Genomic DNA, 19,945 nt, shown 5'->3' on the forward strand with positions numbered 1-19,945 from the left:
TGTAGGACTCTTCCTCGGTGATTTAGTCAAGTTGCTGTCTGACTCCCTGATTAATTCACACAGCTTCCTCAAAAACTCTTACTTAATAAAGTGACAGAGTTCTGGCTCGGCAGGTTCCCACTCTCTAGCAGAATAATCGTGTGGCCTTCTGCAGCACGCAAGCTGCTGGAAAAGCTTCTGGGTCTGGAGAAGCTGTTTGAAAAGTGACTTGGCTGCAAGAGAAAGCCATGCTGGCTGAACCTCTGTGCTCTCTCCTAAGGAGATTGCCATGGTAGTGCAGATAGCCTATTAACAACCTTCTCTGTTTGCTTCTGTCTCACTAGGCAGTAAAAATACTTGTTTAAAGGCAAACACAAAGGCTGTCAAACAGAAAGGGAAAATAAACAGCTGAGATCTGATAGCACATCCCAAGTCATGGATCAGTGGCCAAGTGCATATGTGCAAATCAACACATGTTTAAGAGCTACTTATACACAAATGCCACATTCTAGAAGCAGTCACTTGTCCTGGTCTTTATACGCTGCACCTTGGTTTCGTCACCCCAGGGGTCCTCATGCCATTGTATCACTTCATGCTCAACCGCTAGCCCATGTTGCTCTTTGCCCTTCCCTACCTTCTTCTAGATTATGTGTTTTCACCTTTTGCCTAGTTGTTAGTTGGCATCTCAGCATATATCTTTGAATTTTCTGTACTTTATCAGCAGCCTTCTCCCTCATGGCCAATTTCTATTTCATGGTAATATGCAGAAAGTGGATATATAGGTAAAAGAGCTAATTAGGAACTTTAAATTGAGTCTCAGAAGACCCAAGTTCTGTGGTTAGATTTAAAAAAATACTTTTTGTCTCCTGAATATAAATCTGACAATATATAAACTTTCATAGCATCTTAGATCAGAGCACAGAAAGAATCTGTTTCCTGTAAATGCAACAGCGTTATTTTTACCAGATGGAAAAAGGGGATTGGACAAGATGGCTTTCAGAGGTCCTTCCCAACCTCAATCATTCTGTAACATTTATACATCTGAGCAAGAAAAGTCACTTCTAGGCATCTCTTATCTTACTACTATAATAACCCTGACAAAATCATCTCTACTGTTTCATGTATGTTGTAATTAAGTATGAGAGAAGGCAAATTAGAAAGTTTCTGTGTTCCACAAAATAAACAAAGCCATAACCGTGAGGTGGGACTGGGAATGCTGTAACATCAACAGAGTACAGCAAGCAGGGCTTGCACCTATTTATTAGATAATTCAGAAGAAGTCTTTTGACAAGCCCTAACAGACATGAACACCCTGTGGTGCAAACTCTCGGTATTTGTTCTTATTCCACTTTTACAGAGAATGTGCAAAAAGGAGTGGTTTGTAGTTTGGAAATGGCCTTTCTAGCGGGTAAATATTTCCTTCTACAGTTTAACAGTATGTCTCAGAGAATCTTTTCAATAGCTGTGAACAGCAGTTAGGAACTTGAGACCCCTTTTCTTCCTATTAGATTAATTATTTCTATAATGTAATCATGGACAGGCATGGGCAGGGATCAGGTCTCCAGTCTGCTGAAAGTATATAAGAGAAAAACGTTGTCTTAAATAACTTCTAGTTCTATAAAGCATAAGCAATAGACTTTGTAACACACTTGAATATGAAATAGCAGCGTAATATTTGTAGTTAAAGAACACCGTTGTGTTCTTTATGGACTTTTCAGTTCAGTGGCTGATCCAAAAAATTATGGGAACAATCTTTTGGAAGTATCCCCGCCAAAAATATTTTGCTCAAAAACAAATGACAATTTTTATTTCTTCTGTTTGGGGTGGTTTTTAACTCAATTTGTAATTACAATATTTTCATTTTTTAATTGAAACAGTTCTAAAATTGAAGGTTGAAATGATCTATTTATAACATGTTAATATCAAGTGATTGCAATTATCCAATAGCACCCTCTCCATGGCTATTATTGCTTTAACCATAATTGTCATCAAATATTTTGTAGGCAGCATGGCACGGGATATTTAACACTTTTCTAAACTGTGCCTTCTTTTCCATGTACTTATTGCAGGAAGAATACCAGATGATTAGGCACTAATATAAGCCAGCCAAAAGATTTGTCTTTTGTTCCTTCATACATTTACTCCATCATGTCACTTCCTACATTTTAACAATGTCTCTGATGATGAATAAGGAAACAACATACCTACAATGTCAGAATAAAAATGGAAGTAAATGTAAAACAATAGAGGCTTTTGTGAAAATTTAATTTGTATGATTTATACTTTAATTATAATAAAAGTAGGTTAAAGAGGGTGGGGGTGGCATTGGGATTGCTTTCTCCGCAGGCTTCTGCTATCTGGAGCCTTCAGAGAGTCAATTTTGAGATAGAGTGGGAAGGAAAAATAAAATACAGCTAACTATAAAAAATTATTCATGTATTCTCTTTATAGTTATCCTCAGCATTTTCCTGAGCTCTGATTCTGAAAAGATTTTTGTTTGGATTTAGATTTATACCAAGCTTTGCTGCCTGGAGTTGCTGTCCTGATTTCAGTGGTTTGGGTACATCTAAATAACCTCAGGTATGTGTCTTTCTGGGATAGAAGCTGTGTTTGTCTAGCTGGATATTTGTCTCCAAAGGCTTTGGTTGAGAGCACAGAATACCTTGGGTAGTGTAACAAGCTCTGCAGAACATTCATACTTCATTTGTACTGCATATGAAATTTAATTTTCTAGGGCTGATATTGGAGGTGCTAGTGGCTGCAGACAGGTAATTTTATGTCACTTATATGAACAATGAAGCCCTAGATAGGTAAATATTGTGTTCTTAGGCAGGACAAGTTATACTCTAGAGTCAGCTGGAAAACATAGTTTCTGTTCCATGTGTGTTGTTATGCCCCAATCATTACAATAAAATTGGAGTTCCATCTTGAAATGCTTATCATTCATGAAATCTATCATACCTTGTTTAGTCACGCTCCTTGTCATTTTGTGGAGGGGTAGCAGTGACTGAGCAGCTATTAATTTATCTGCTATAATACATTTATTTCAGAGAAGGCCACGTCAATGAAATCATAGAATCATAGAACAGTTTGGGTTGGAAGGGACCTCTAAAGGTCACCTAGTCCAACCCCCCTGCCGTGAGCAGGGACACCTTCAACTAGATCAGGTTGCTCAGAGCCCCGTCCAACCTGACCTGGAATGTTTCCAGGGATGGGGCAACCACCACCTCTCTGGGCAACCTGTGCCAGTGTTTCACCACCCTCAGCGTAAAACATTTCTCTTTATACCTAGTCTAAATCTACCCCCCTTTAGTTTAAAGCCATTCCCCCTTGTCCTGTCGCAACAGGCCCTGCTAAAAAGTTTGCCGTCAACTTTTTTAGAAGCCCCCTTGAAGTACTGATAGGCTGCAATAAGGTCTCCCCGAAGCCTTCTCTTCTCCAGGCTGAACAACCCCAACTCTCTCAGCCTTTCTTCACAGGAGAGGTGTTCCATCCCCCTGATCATTCTTGTGACCCTCCTCTGGACCTGCTCCAACAGGTCCATGTCTTTCCTGTGCTGAGGGCTCCAGAGCTGGACGCAGTACTCCAGGTGGGGTCTCACCAGAGCGGAGTAGACGGGCAGAATCCCCTCCCTCAACCTGCTGGCCATGCTTCTGTTGATGCAGCCCAGGTTACCATTGGCCTTCTGGGCGGCGAGCACACATTGCTGGCTCATGTCCAGCTTTTCATCCACCAGTACCCCCAAATCCTTCTCTGCAGGGCTGCTCTCAATCCCTTCATCCCCCAGCCTGTACTGATACCGGGGGTTGCCCCGACCCAGGTGCAGGACCTTGCACTTGGCCTTGATAAACCTCAGGAGGTTCACACAGGCCCACTTCTCGAGCTTGTCCAGGTCCCTCTGGATGGCATCCCGTCCCTCTGGCATGTCGACCGCACCACTCAGCTTGGTGTCATCTGCAAACTTGCTGAGGGTGCACTTGATCCCACTGTCTATGCAACTGATGAAGATATTAAACAGTACTGGTCCCAATGTGGACCCCTGCGGGATGCCACTCATCACCAATATCCATCTGGACATTGAGCCATTGACCACTATCCCCTGGATGTGACCATCTAACCAATTCCTCACCCACCGGACAGTCCACCCATCAAATCCATACCTCTCCAGTTTAGAGAGAAGGCTGTGGTGGGGGACCGTGTCAAAGGCCTTACAGACGTCCAGACAGACGACATCTGTAGCCCTTCCCTTGTCCATTGACGTAGTCACTCCATCATAGAAGGCCACTAGGTTAGTCAGGCAGGCCTTGCCCTTGGTGAAGCCATGCTGGCTGTCTCGAATCACCTCCCTGTCCTCCATGTGCCTCAGCATAGCTTCCAGGAGGATCTGTTCCATGATCTTCCCAGGCACAGAGGCGAGACTGACTGGCCTGTAGTTCCCCGGGTCTTCCTTTTTCCCCTTTTTAAAAATGGGGGTTATGTTTCCCCTTTTCCAGTCAGTGGGAACTTCACCGGACTGCCACGACTTCTCAAATACAATGGATAGTGGCTTAGCAACTTCATCCACCAGTTCCTTCAGGACTTGTGGATGGATCTCATCGGGTCCCATGGACTTGTGCACCTTCAGGTGCCTTGGATGGTCTTGAATCTGATCTTCTCCCACAGTGGGTGGCTTTTCATTCTCCCAGCCCCTACCTTTGCCTTCTGCGGCTTGGGCGGTGAGGCTCAAGGAACTTGCAAGTGAAGACCGAGGCAAAAAAGTCATTGAGTACCTCTGCCTTCTCTGTATCCCAGGTAACCAGGTCTCCCATTTCATTCCGGAGAGGGCCACATTTTCCCTAGTCTTCCTTTTATCCCCAACATACCTATAGAATCTTTTCTTGTTGCCCTTGATGTCCCTGGCCAGATTTAATTCTATCAGGGCTTTCGCTTTCCTAACCTGATCCCTGGCTGCTCAGACAGTTTCTCTGTATTCCTCCCAGGCTTCCTGTCCTTGCTTCCACCCTCTGTAGGCTTCCTTTTTGTGTTTGAGTTTGTCCAGGAGGTCCTTGTTCATCCACGCAGGCCTCCTGGCATTTTTGCCTGACTTCCTCTTTGTTGGGATGCATCGCTCCTGAGCTTGAAGGAGGTGATCCTTGAATATTACCCAGCTTTCTTGAGTAATATGAATTGCACATAGCAGTTTAAGCAAAAGTTGACCTGAGTACAGGAGGCAGAAATTGAATGTTAATGCTTACTTCCCACAGATCTTCAATGAGTTCAAGGTCTTGGTCTTAATCTTTGTGGGCTCCATAGCCTTCCCAGATCCTGGACTCTTTTCAGCCCCTTGTTACAGCAAGGAAAGTAAAGCCATGCCAAAATAAGTCGTATGGGAGCAGATGTAAATCTGCAGTGTGAAATTCTCCCTGGAACTCAGTTCCTCACAAATCTTCCCATCTTTTGCTGTCATTCTTCAATGCCTATGGATTTGTTTCAGTTGCAGGATCTAGCCTTTATCTGCATGCAGCCACACATAGATTCTATTCTTGTATCAAATTTTACTTAGCTTCCCCACCTACTTACAAAGTATGACATTGGGCAGTATTTCTCTAGAGCTAAAGTAGGTCAGCTCTATGTTCCATGACAGCTGGTGCACTGCAATGACTGAGTGAATGGAGCGTGATGCAAGATGTTGTTCCGTATCATTTCTGGTCTCAGGTCCTAGTATTATTCTGCTTTCTTGCAGTACAGATGCTGTAACTGGGAGCCTTTCCATTGATGTTTGCACTAATGCAGCAGAAAATAAAGCATTTTCTTTTCTTTGGAACAGTATTTCTTGAACTGCTCTGAGCATGACCCATTTATGGGCTCCAGTCTCTTCTCATAACTATCCTTTCCTCTCCCTCTTTCCTGCTCTGAAAACTCCTGCAGCACCTGCACTTTTTATTCCTGGCAGCAACTCTGCTCATCTGGGGCAGAGGGATGAGAACTAGTCAAAATTACTGAGGCCAGATGTAGGAGGACAGAGCTGTGCCCAGCAAGTCTGAGCTAGTACGATTTTTGTGACTCATTTATGACCACTAAAGGGCTGTAAGCTACAGTTTGAGAAAAATTGTCTAGGAACTCAGCTCTGGTCATTTACTCCAGAAACTAAGGTAAGTTATACTTGGTTAAATCCAGTATAAATAAACTCAGACTTGGGCCCAAGTCTGAAAAATCTTTATTCAACACATTTTTGTGTTTTTAAGCTAAAATGCTAGTAAATGTCACTAAAATGTTAGACTGAAATGTCACCTGTTCTTTCATTACCATCACCATTTTGTATCAGGTTGTGTTGACTTTCATATCTCAGCAACAACGCAGATGCCATTCTCTTTTGTCTCCAAGGCAAGAGAAAAAAATAGATAGGAGCAAGACAGACAAAAGCATATTCCCTGCATAGAACAGGGTAAAGAGCCAACCAGAAAATGCACATTTTTAAAATGAATGTTTACATTTCATTGGAAAAGGCTCACCTTTATTGCATGGGCATGTATTTTTCCTAGTCTGCAAGAAAGCAGAACAGTGACTGGCGATAGAAAGAAGATCTAATGTGTCAGAGAATTTACATATAATTTGCATATAATGTTTTTTCTATTTATTGTTTATTTTTCTTGCTTCTATTTTGCAACCTGCAGTTCATTTCATTTCATCTTTCTGTATTCTGTCTGATGAGACAGAATTTGAGTTAGTCATTTTCAGGTAATCTACTGCTTCAGCACATCAGAGATATTTCATGGAAGAAACTTGGGTATACTAAGACGTAAAACAATTGCAGATGGTTTGGGGAGGCAAAGGAAAACACGAGATACAGTTCTTATTTATTCAGTAGTTTAACCCTATTTCTTGTAGCAAAGTGAATTGTTTAACATTAAACTATATGTTTTAATTTCCTCTAAAATGAAGTAAGTGTTATTAGGAATTAAAATTAATATATCAAAGTACACATTCTAATGTGTGTATATGCCCATTTTGTGTGCATACATACACCTATGTACAGAAGAGTGCAAATGTGTGCTCTTTTATCAAGCAAGTTAAAGCAACATGTACCAGAAGCACTTCCTTGGGGAATGGAAATCAGAAGCTGAAAGATAAAATTTCTTTTACTAAAAAAAAATTCAAACACCCAAATCTTTCAACTCTGTGTCTTGGCACTTTGTCCAGTTTACTTTTGAAAGATGCAGAGCTGGACAAATTACTTCAACAGTGTCTTTGAGGTAAGAACTGCAATTCATCATAATAAGTCACACATGACTCCTGTGCTCCCTTCAATCTATATCCATCTGTAGTTTCTTTCTTTATACTGGTATTGTAAGCTCTACTGGGTCATGAAGTAGGTTTTGTTCTCTGGTTGAAGATATTCCCCACACTGGATTTCTGATCTGTGACTAGAACTGTTGTTATGATATTATACGGCACACAGTAAAATATTTTGCTGTGATACAAGGCAAAGATATGCTTTTCCTCATTTCCCCAACACTACCCAGTCACCAGCAGTATACTCCCCAAATCTATGGAAGCAAAACATTTCTGGAGTAGCCTTCCCTGCTCAAGTGAAGATCAGAAGACAGATAAAGACAGATAGACAGTAGTAATACTCCTGAAGGAGAGACCAAAAGGTACACCCACCTGAATGAATAGATCTCAGAACTTAAGGTAATGACTTAGAAGGGAAGGCATCCCACAGGGGTCTGTATTGGGACCAGTACTGTTTAATATCTTCATCAATGACATCAAGAGTGGGATCGAGTGCACCCTCAGCAAGTTCGCGGATGACACCAAGCTGAGTGGTGCGGTCGACATGCCAGAGGGACGGGATGCCATCCAGAGGGACCTGGACAAGCTCGAGAAGTGGGCCTGTGTGAACCTCCTGAGGTTTATCAAGGCCAAGTGCAAGGTCCTGCACCTGGGCCGGGGCAACCCCCGGTATCAGTACAGGCTGGGGGATGAAGGGATTGAGAGCAGCCCTGCCGAGAAGGACTTGGGGGTACTGCTGGATGAAAAGCTGGACATGAGCCAGCAATGTGCGCTCGCAGCCCAGAAGGCCAATGGTATCCTGGGCTGCATCCAAAGAAGCGTGGCCAGCAGGTTGAGGGAGGGGATTCTGCCCGTCTACTCCGCTCTGGTGAGACCCCACCTGGAGTACTGCGTCCAGCTCTGGAGCCCTCAGCACAGGAAAGACATGGACCTGTTGGAGCGGGTCCAGAGGAGGGTCACAGAAATGATCAGGGGGATGGAACACCTCTGCTATGAAGAAAGGCTGAGAGAGTTGGGGTTGTTCAGCCTGGAGAAGAGAAAGCTTCGGGGAGACCTTATTGCAGCCTATCAGTACTTCAAGGGGGCTTCTAAAAAAGATGTCGGCAAACTTTTTAGCAGGGCCTGTTGCGACAGGACAAGGGGGAATGGCTTTAAACTAAAGGGGGGTAGATTTAGACTAGGTATAAAGAGAAATTTTTTACGCTGAGGGTGGTGAAGCACTGGCACAGGTTGCCCAGAGAGGTGGTGGTTTCCCCATCCCTGGAAACATTCCAGGTCAGGTTGGACGGGGCTCTGAGCAACCTGATCTAGTTGAAGGTGTCCCTGCTCACGGCAGGGGGGTTGGACTAGGTGACCTTTAGAGGTCCCTTCCCACCCAAACTGTTCTATGATTCTATGATTCTATCTCAAAACTTAAGGTAATGACTTATAAAGGAGGACATCCTCCCTCAAGCTACCATATGCAAAAGTGTAAGTAAAGGAAGTTCCCAGTGGATTGTGTAATTTGCAGGGTATCAGAACTACTGCAAACCCAGGAGAAAGCAATTGAATTTCAATGATAAGATTAAATGTAAAGATATTAAAATAAAGAACAGACATGACCAGCTCATCAATGTATTTTTTCTGAAAGAAGTCTACAGGCCCATATGGGCATTAAATCTCAAGAGACTTATTAATGAATTCTTTTCCTTCAATATTTTAGCCTAATTGGTTGCATATTTTCCAGGCTGTGCAGTCCACCATTATACTCCATGGGATTTATGTTCTGAGACTGTCTGCTTAAAAAAAGTAAAAGACAACATCTTCATATGATCAAACACACCATGAGCAATCACTCTGAAATAGCAGCTCCGTCGCATTTAATCTCCCCAAAATATTACAAAGGTGCGGTCTACGTCTGTTTGCTATTAAAATAAAGGAAGGGAAATGTCCTTCCTCCGTTAGTTTTTTATGCAGCTGAAATAGTTTTCAGCCTTGTTCATCAGTGACCCTGAAACCAGGGAGCCTGATGCAATCAAAACTGTGCAATTGGGAATGAGTGATTAAAAAGACGCAAAACAGTAGATAATGGCAATGAGGATAGAAAGTGCCAATAGGGACAGCCTTAGTTCATCCTTGGGAATAATTGAACAATAAAAACATGATAAACATGATAGAGAAAATGGATTGATTTTGAATTTAACTGTGGATGCCACAGAGTAGCAAAGTGCCATTAAGATGATTAAGGGATTGGAGCATCTGTCATAGAAGGAGAGGCTGGGAGAGGTGGGACTGTTCAGCCTGGGGAAGAGGAGGCTCACAGGGATCTTCTCCATGTGTATAAATATCTGATGGAGGGAGAAAAGAAGATGGAGCCAGACTCTTTTCAGTGTTGCCCAGTGAGAGGACAAGAAGCAATGGGCACAAACTGAAATACTGGAAATTCCATTTAAACATAAGAAAACACTTTCTCACTGTGAGGATAGTCACACACTGGAACAGGATGCCCAGAGAGGCTGTGGAGTCTCCATTCTTGGAGACATTCAAAACCCAACTGGGCATGTCCCTGGGCAGCCTGTTCTAGTTGCTCCTGGTCTGAACAGGGCTTGGATTGGATGGTCTCCAGAAGTGCCTTCTCATATCAGGCCATCCTGTGATTCTCTGAGCTGACTCATTTGCTTAAAATCAATTAGTTCTGCAGCACTGTTTGGTCAATGATGTAACTTGGTCAATCTTCTGACAGTTACATTTGCATGAGTTGCCTCATAAGCAGGGAAATTACTCATAAAACCTGATAGCTACCACACAAGTTTTTTTCTGATCCATCTTTTAGGAACATCACTGTGGCAATGCTATCAAAAGATTGACAAAAGTAAGGTAGGTTTTGTTTACTTTCAGATGATGCTTCCTGGAAGTTGTAGCTAAGCTTGCTTCTGACCCCTTTTTATTTTAGGCCAATTTAAAATTCGATTGTTTTCTAATAAAAATGTATTCTTCTTTTTAAAAAATAGTCCTTAGAAAACTTAATTTTCCTTTGAGAATATTTCTGGCAGATTATTTCTAGCCTGCCTTTAGTATGTTTTTCTGCTTTCTGCACTGTACTTACATATTTTCTCTCATCTTACAGGATAAAGTCTGAAACTAACTTTCTTTGGTGTATGTTCATCCAATGTCCAACACAAAGTGCCCAGTACCCCTGCCTGCTTTCAGAGAGCAAACTAATAGTGGTAGCAGTGATGAAGCTGATGTTTAAAAGGTAAATTTTCCAAAATACCAACATTTATTTGCCAGTGTTTGTAAATAAGTAGTTTTCCCTGCCCTATCTTCTGTCTTGTTGTATATCTTTGTGCGTTTAATGCAGGTTCTACTGAATATAAACTTAAGTAATTATTTCTAAAGTCTTATTAAGATAAGCTATAAAATTTTATTTGTGGAGGACCTTAGAAATAGGAGCAAGTCTGCATTCTTCTAATTCATGGGAGAGAGGAAACAGTTCCTATTGTTCCTACAGTTCCCAGTCTGGGAGGAAGCACTGGCCTTTTCAGCTTTCCTTTGCTATTTTCTTTGCTAGCCTGCCCTCCATGTACTTCCCCGGTTTTCCTGCAACATTTCTCCTTTTCCTTGTGTATTAGATGAATATAACCTGCTATCAGGCCAATAGGAGGTCACCTTACCCCTACTCTCTTAGAAAAATCCATATGAACTGGCTGAAGACAAAAATGTGGTAGAGCCAACCACTTTTCATCATAGTCCTTGCAAGCATGTGTCATTAGTTGTTGCTCTCAGACATACAGACACAACAGGAAAGTGGGAGATTGTGAAGCAGACACTCTGAGCTTAGATTACTGTAATATTACAGTATGATCAGTACACGTGCACTACTTCCACATGTAATCTTGAGTAAAAAGTATAGCTCATCTTTATTGCTACCTGAGGGGATGGGTGGGGAAGAAAAAGGAAACAAAAAGGAAGGGTTAAGAAAAGTACAGTTAAAACATAGTTAATACATGAAATGGATTGTATGAAAGGGATGGAGACAAAAAAAACATATTTAACAATCATAGTGCTTAAGTTTTGCATAATAAACTGGCCTTATTTTAAAAGTACTTTTTTGCTGGATTCAGCATTGTCCACCTTTGCTTCCAGGGATCTGCAATAATCTATTCAGAAACACCCATGGCACATGCTAAAATATATACTAAAAGCTAAACAAATTGACATTTATGTGGCTTATTTGACTTCTACAGATGTCCATGAAATCACAGCAACCTGGGGTGAAATTCAACCTTATTAATTAGCCCTCTTTAAGTCCTTTTTTAACTTGACTGGCTGATAAATTTTTGTTAGGTTCCCTGAAGATGGATGAATTTTGCTTGTAATGATTAAAAATCAGCAAGGCTATGAAATTTCCATGTGTACTTTGCCAATGCAAGGCAAGCATTACAGTGAAATTATCTCTGGGATTTTCAATCCTGTTAGCAGAATGTAATAAGGATACCTGATCAATTGCACTCTACTACATATCCATGAAAACAGCAACATTCTCATCAATTTGATAGAGTATTAAATCATATCACCTACTATCTGAGACATCCTGGGTACCAAAGAAAATTAAATACTGTATTTTTGTGTGAATCGATACTTAAAACATCACTGTCATTGGCATTAAGCACTAACTAATGTGAATTAGGAAACTGATGGCCAAAGGTAGCTGAGCACTGGAGGTTAGGACATGTGCTATCCATTCTATCTCTGAAATGTACAGCACACTTAAATCAGACTGAAAGGTCCCTTAAGGGACAGCAGAGAAGAGCTCATTAGCATGAACTGTCCATTTCCAATAGGCTTTCTGCAGCAAGCATCCATGGCTGTGAATATCAATATCATCCAAGCATGCTTTCAGTTGTATTACCCGGTTAGGTACCAGAGTGAGCTCTGCAGAGTACCAGGAATCATTTCTGATGGAATGAACTCTAGGAACATGAAAAGCTGTATGTTTGTGAACATGTATGTATGTATGTATGTATGAAGAAGCAGGAGCCTAGATACTTTCTACTGCTTCCATAGTTGTAGTGGAGTCCATGGACACTTGTTATTTATATTCGTTTGAATGATTTTCTTTATGCTGGAAAAATATTGTATTTGGAGATTTTAAAATGCCAAGGAAGCCAACCGAGCAACTAGGAGAGCAGAATTAGTATCTGGGCACTACTATTTCATCCTCTAGAAGATCTATGCTTGGCTGACATCTACAGGATTTAAATAGTGCAGGTTTCAATCTTTGGTAAAAAATTAAAATGGATGTATTTGTGTCCTGGCGCAAGTGCATATATTCTCCTTTTGATCCATTGTCCTCCACCAAGAGTATGATGGACATGAATCCTAATAACCCACAGCAAATAAGATCAATGCTGCTAAGTGATTATAAATTTTTTTTTGGATGGAATGCAATGTTTGCACTTCTAAGTAATAACAGCCTTGATACTAAGGCTAAGTTAGCAAAAACTATGAAAGGTGCTTGAATATAGTAGGTATGAGGACCTGATTTTGGTTTTATTTGCAGAATAGTGACTAACTTGTGGCTCTTGGAGCACATATGGCTCACAAATAGATGAATTGTGGTTCTCAAACTTTGCCTATGAATTTTCCAGGAGTTCACTCATCCTTCAGGTATGTGATATATATACCCAGTGGGTTTTAGCTATATCAAGCATGCAGTCTGCAGCACCAAAATTATTGGATATCTTTGCATTAACTAAGTACTTTGGCCCTGTAATTTTTGTGATGTAGTCTCCCATGTAGTAGCCATGTAGCCTGAGTCCAAAGAAATTGTAAAATATGTCATCCTCCCTAGGAATTATATGCAATACACAATTCTTTGGCTGATAACAGTTTCTACATCTGTTTGTGATAGGTTCCAATGGACTGGAATTTGTAGGTGATAGGACCAGCTTACACATAGATTCCACTTGAATGACCTTGAAATGGGAGAAGAGTTTTGTTCAGTCACGCAGAAGCTTTAAGACCAAAGACCTAAACTACTTGTAAATGATTTATCCAATGAAAATATAGTTTAGTTTTGATTGCTAATCTCTCTGTAGAAAATAAAGAGACTAATCTCTGGAATCAGAGCAGAAAACAGAGGTGAATTGGATGTTGGAGCTGATTGTTATGTTCCTTCCTTTTAATAATTTTTCTTTTTCCAGTAAAACAAGTCTGTTAGAAAAGGATTGGACAGGTACTTCACTGCTTGCCTAGAGTGGCTTATAATAATGTAAGTGTTTGCATGAAGATGATCTTTCCTTCAAGAGCTAATCTGCCAGTGGGTCTCAGTGTGATAGTTGATATGTGCACTGGCAAGAATGGCTCAGTAGCAAGCCTTTGACTGTATTACCCCATTTATTTCACATGATGAATAAATTTTTATTAGGAACAGGGGCTATAGATTACGCCTAGTACTAGTAGTTCATCATGGAGACATGTTTTGTGCTGCATTTCAATGCAGGCACAGATATGTCCCTGATGATTTCAGAGACACTGAATACTGCTCCTTATTTTTACCAAATGTAACCTGTTTTTTTCTGATTACTTTTTACTGAGAACTCTGGGCTGAAGAAGCTGGTTACTTCTATCTTATGGAGCTATTCAAAGTATATGCTCCTCACCTACCTTTCTTGTAAAAAGGCGATTTTTTTAAATAACTGATTTGGAGGTTTAGGGACCAGGGAATTGGATTAAAGTTTTGCTTTAATTTATGGTTGCCTCCTCCCTGATTACCCCAAAGTATAACCTTGTGGAAGAGCATCAGTTTTATATCTGATCTAATTCCTTTTATGCAACTGCCAGTTTAATGATGAGAATAACATTTTACTGATTTGGACAAGATATTAAAACCTTGTTACAGGTTTTAACAGCATTTCAGACAGAAAAGATGGAAGGCCTCTATTTATATTTATACACTTAACCATGACCTCAGTTCAAGAAAGCACCTCTACAAGACAGAATATAAGGATGTGCTCAACATTAACCATGTTCTTGAAATCATACTAACACCAGAGCCTTCCAAGAGAAGGGGCTAATTGCTTCATTTTAAGAAGTTGCAGGGAGTGGAAGTTTCTGCACTTTCATCTTTTTTTTTTTTTTTTATTCAAGCTAGCATTAGCACTGTGAGTTCAAATATTTCACTTTCATCTTTTAACACCAAAGAATGTCCATTATGCCTAAAAAAACCTGAAACGGGTCTTTAACATCTGTGCACGCTAGTATGATGGCAGGGGTTTTATATTGCCTATTGTACCAGAACAAGTAACCTCATCAGTGATCTAGGGCAATTATATATTGTTTAATTTTCATCAAAAAAAGTGAAAAGTAAAATTATACTTGATAATGACTATACCTGGAAGATATCGTGGAAGGTGGCTTAATTCAATCTATCATTATAGCAGCTAAGCTATAATGAAATGTGGGGGAAATTGAATTTGCCAATTTTGGTTACGTACAGGTTAATTATAATTGATTTAGTGCTAATGCTGTATATCTCATGCAGAAGGCTGACTGGATAAAGGATTTCTTAAAATTCAGCGAAGCTCTTTTTTGTCCTCCAGTTTTATATTGCATATAGTACACTTTTAAACGCAGATACTTTGATTATTATAGCTGTACCATGAGTATTGTCCGAGTACCACATGAAATGTTGTCTTATGTCTACAGATCGCCCTTCCTCCCTCTCTTCATCAGACCCGACTGTCAAAACTGGCCAAGTAATTGGGACAATTAAGGTGCCCCTGAGATATAATTATCCTTTATAATTTCTCTATATGTTTAAGAAAAATGATGATTGGCTCACAAAAACAGGTTCCCTACAGTACAATGAGAAAAAGAATACTGGAAACGAACAAATCAGCTTTAATTCCTTGCACTTAAATAGTCCCTAAAATAATTTAAGCCCAAACTCCTCCTTCTGTGCCAGTAATTTACACCACAAAGCAACACTTTACGTATGTGTAGACAAATAAATGAGGATCATCTCTGTTCAAGGTACCCTTTGGTGTATTAGGATCCTGGTAATGACTCCCAGTTGCTAGCATGAAGAAGATAAATGTGACAGTCGTTTTCCCATGCCCCACTGACTCACTATTCATCTAGCTAAGTACATAGACAGTCCTCCGAGTACCCCTCCAGCCTCACAGCTCCTCTATGGCTGAGCAGCCTTAGTCCCACTTTCATAGAGGAAGAACTGATTTAGACAAACAGACTGTCTTATCCTTGTTATTTGGGCAGTTTATGGGAGCGAGGCTGGATGCTTACCCCCACCATATAACTGCTAGACCAGTACCCCTCACAAGGCCACGGGGCAGGACTGTGCCTACCATGAAATCACCAGCATTTGCAACAATTCACAGAACTGGCCCTTGATCGCAAATGTCCGGGGCTTCTCAGATATGTCGTTGTCCAGCCCAGAAATTGTATTCTTCCACCCCCTGCATCTCTAGCTGATTATAAATTATAAAACTGAAATAAAAATTTTGACTTTATTTTGTGAAGAAAATTTATATTAATAACGTGCAGCATTATTATTGCTTTGATTGAATGAAGAGCTGGTTGTAAAATGTTTTTAAACACCAGTGTACTAATACAGTACTCTCTTATCTCCAGACTTCAAAATACAAATAGAATACTAAGGAGTTAATATTTCCCTCAGGAAATTGAGGTGCACCATTTACTTCAGTTTCCAAAGAATGCATACATTTAAAAGGATAAATATGACACACTGGAACAGGAATAGGTGTATTCATGAGAAAAATGTTTATACCACATCTATTCCCCTAGGCAAGAACATACTCTTTTCCACCTTCACACCTCAACTGTATGTTTCTACAAATCCACATTTATACAATTACATTCCTGAGGAAAAAGGAGCAGTGATTGCTTTAAATTCATCTCCTTTCAGCCCAGAAACAGTTCTTACTTTCTTTGCAATGGCTATCAAATCATTGAATTCCCTGTCATGAAATAAATTCTCTTTTAAAACACATAGCCCTACAGAAAAAGTCAGTCTTTAAAGTCAAAATATGGTACTATCGTCTCGTAGGGAATAGGTTGGAAAGAATCAGTGAAACAGAAATCAGAATTTGGGGAGTTTGTTAATTGCAGTCTCTACCCAGATCTAATTTGCCTTCTATATAACCTAAATACTGTATCTGTGCCGATTAAATATTTCAGGAAGAATTTACTGTTGTTTAGCACCTTCCATATTCATGTACATTCAGCAAAGTGTATGAATATATAGTTTACACTCTCCCAGCTGAATGAGATGGTATTTTACATTTGCTTTGTATTCTCCTTGGCTGACTGACAACACATATCAGAAGGCAGTTTAAAATCCAGCAGCCCAGCACGTTACCTTCTAATAAGCAAGCAGAGCAAATAGCAGCTATTTCTTTCATCCCTTTCTCACCTGGAAAATGTGCGTGCCTGGGTCTGTTGAGTGAGGTTGAAGACCAATTTACTGTACCAGCAGAAAAAAACAAAAGCAGTCTCTTGACAGCAAAAGAAAACAATGTGGTTTAGATACTGAAAATTCAGCCAGCCTGCCTTATACCTTTGTTCCTCATGCCTCTTGGATACATGGGTCTAGAATCATCTGGTTGAAACCATGAGGCCCAGATTGGCTGATCTGAGCCTTTCCCATCTCTACCAGCCCTTAAGCACATGAAGGGCCAAGAGTTCACCCCCATTTTCTGTGGCAACTTTGGCCTTGAAACTCCTTGTCACCACCCGCATACATCTACTCACTTCCAGAAAGCCTCAGGGATTTTTGAAGTTTGGTTCTGGAACAAAGAAAAGAATATGTGTTTCTCCTTTGTATTTTCATTTTCTCTGTGCACTTTCCTGGTTGCTTCTCATTCACTTGCTGCCCCTGGATTGAACTAGCTGCAAATATAAAAGGCAAAAGAAATGCAGCTGACTATGTTGGCAGGCATGGGCGAGAATGTGAAAGAGGGTTGCTTGTGTAGTCAGCAAGGCTCAGATTCTTCAAACTTTGTTTGTCATTGTCCCTACATTAAATGTTTGTCATACAATTCATAGCTGATTTCACCATTTGCTTACCCGGATTAAATATTAAAATATTAAAGGAGGCTCTGAAATGTGTTTACTTCCTCTGGAGAAGCCGTTCCCTTAGTTCCTGTTTGTTCAACGCATTTACCTTGCTCTGAGCCTGTCCCAGCCCTCCTATCACTCTGTCACCATCAACTCCCCTTGGGCAAATGTGACCCATTGTGCTGGTAATAAAATGATATTTAAATTATAAAAAATACATTAAGCTGCATCAGAGGGCTGTGCTCGTCTTCATAGAAAATATTAACTTTCCATTTGCCTGTGGGAAAGGAAATACCTCAGAGCAATTTCTTGAGTCTCATAGCAAAATAGCAGGAAAAAAGCCAGAAATATATTTCCCTTGAGAAACGCTCCAAATTGCTGAAAGAAGTGTCCTCCAATGGCCAACTCCACAGGATTTCTATAGCCACATGAAAAAAATTATACTGAGGTATGTGCCCTGTTCACCTGAACTCTGTTTTGGTTTATTTTGCATTATCTTACTGATGTTTTGTGAGGAATATTATTCAGAAGAGTTTCTAAAGCCTTTCCTACTAACTGGCTTTTGTCAGAGTTGATGTCAGATGCGCAAATGTGTTGGCTGAGCAGGGATTTTGAGTTGTTTATAGTTCCATTTTTAAAACATATATATATGAAGAATTTTACATTAGTATGGACAGGATTTGTTCTATTCCTGTTTTCATTCCCTTGGCAGAGGCTGGAGGTGAGCTGAAATAGAAATTCCGGTCAGTTCTCCTGGTTTAAAAGAAATAAATGGCAGCTTGCAGAGTCCTCAGAGCTCATGCATATGTGGATAGAGAAAAGGTAAAGGCAAGAACTGGTGCTACACCCAGCAGCAGGACTTGTGGAAACTCACAGCATCCCTTCCTCCCTTTATCGTTTCTCAGTTCTTTTGTTCCCCACTTACAATTACAAAAAAATGTAGAACCTATTATAAAAAGTTATTCCTTTCTTACATTTTCATGTGAACTCCTTTTTTTAGCCTTTATAAGTGTTACAAAATATACAAGTAATTTTGGTGAAAAGAAAATAGAAATTTATGTTTTTCTTTTATTTTCAGTTTTATCACCTTTCCCTTCGTATGTCTGCTCCTCCTCTCTTCTGATTTATCTCTGGAAAAGGAATGGGAGCAAGGCAGGGAATGATATGCATTTTAAAGGCTTATTTTCAAACAGTTTTAATGAAAACTTCAGTTTTAGTAAGAGGTTGAGCTTTCAAGTGATCTTTTAGAATGCCAAAATATAAAGAGTCTCAACCAACTGTTTGGACATATTTGTTAGTAACATAGTAGTCATAGTATATAGCATAGAGTGGTAGTACCTGGGCCTATTGTTTTTGCTAAATATCTAAAATTCCCATCAATTCAGTACAACACAGTTGAAATATTACATTTTTGTTTAGATCTTGAGATATTTCAAATATTAGGGTATTTTTGAGTGACATGAGTGGAAAGAAAAGATAAAATTACCTTATTGTTATCTATCTTGAACTGAAAGTATTTCTTTAGAACTAGCCTGGTAATCGTCTTCAGTAATTGCAAGGCTGCTAGGTAGCTGCTGTATTATTTAAAATCCTGGGTCATCTTTCTGTAATTTTGATCAGCATGGTTTTCACTCTGACATGGTTTTCACATTCTAAGTATTACGTGGTCAGTGCTGCAAAGCACAAAGGTAGCACATTGTATTATCTGAATGCTATTAAAATGTATAATGAAAAAGTCATGAGTTAACAAATTGTATCTTACAAATAAATTTTTAAAGCAACATCCTGGGCTTCAATGCCCCACAAATAATGTATTACAGATTCCCACTCTGCCTTAATTTGGGCTGTGTAGGTAAAGAGAAAATACTCAGATTAATATAAGATTTTTTAAATTTTGTGAGATGTAATCCATGTAACACATGGGTTTCTGGGTGTAGGTACAATTATTTTGTTTCCTGCTTTACAGCAGGATTTAATTCTGAAATGTCAATTATCTACTGAATCAAAGGTACAGTACAGGTAACTAGTAAACATAAAATAGTAAATGCATACCATTGGGTTTTTTTTTTTCCCCCTACAGATTTGGCCATTGTGGGAAACCCAGGCTAGTTTTCAAGATATTTATAAACATGTTGATCTTGGTTATAACTGGGAACCACAATTAATTCCATTGTTTACATTGAGTATTATATATGTCATTAATTTCTACACTGATGATTAATAAAAGCAGAGTCTCAAGTATGCATAAAAACCCCTATATCAGTTGTATAATTCTGCCCTAGAAGAAGTCTCTGCAGTTGAAAATAGACTAGTACCTCACCTCTGCTATTCAGGCCTGAACAGCCTGTGCAATCAGAGATAATCTAAGCTTGTAAAACATTTAAGCAAGTGTTTGGTTGTACATACTTTGAGTCTCATGAACTTCAGTAACTAGCACAGTGCAAAGCCAATATGACCATCTTTGCAAAATTGAGGAGCAAATACAATGCCCGACAGATGCATAAAAATAAAAGTAGTACTAGTTCAGCAGAAACTGCTAGAAACCACCTTAAATATAGGGCTATTTGGTCTTAACTTAGCCTGCTTGAGTTCAGGATGATTCCAAAGAATTGGC

The sequence above is a fragment of the Aptenodytes patagonicus genome, chromosome 9 (genome assembly GCF_965638725.1).
Source record: "Aptenodytes patagonicus chromosome 9, bAptPat1.pri.cur, whole genome shotgun sequence".
NCBI classification, from domain to species: domain Eukaryota; kingdom Metazoa; phylum Chordata; class Aves; order Sphenisciformes; family Spheniscidae; genus Aptenodytes; species Aptenodytes patagonicus.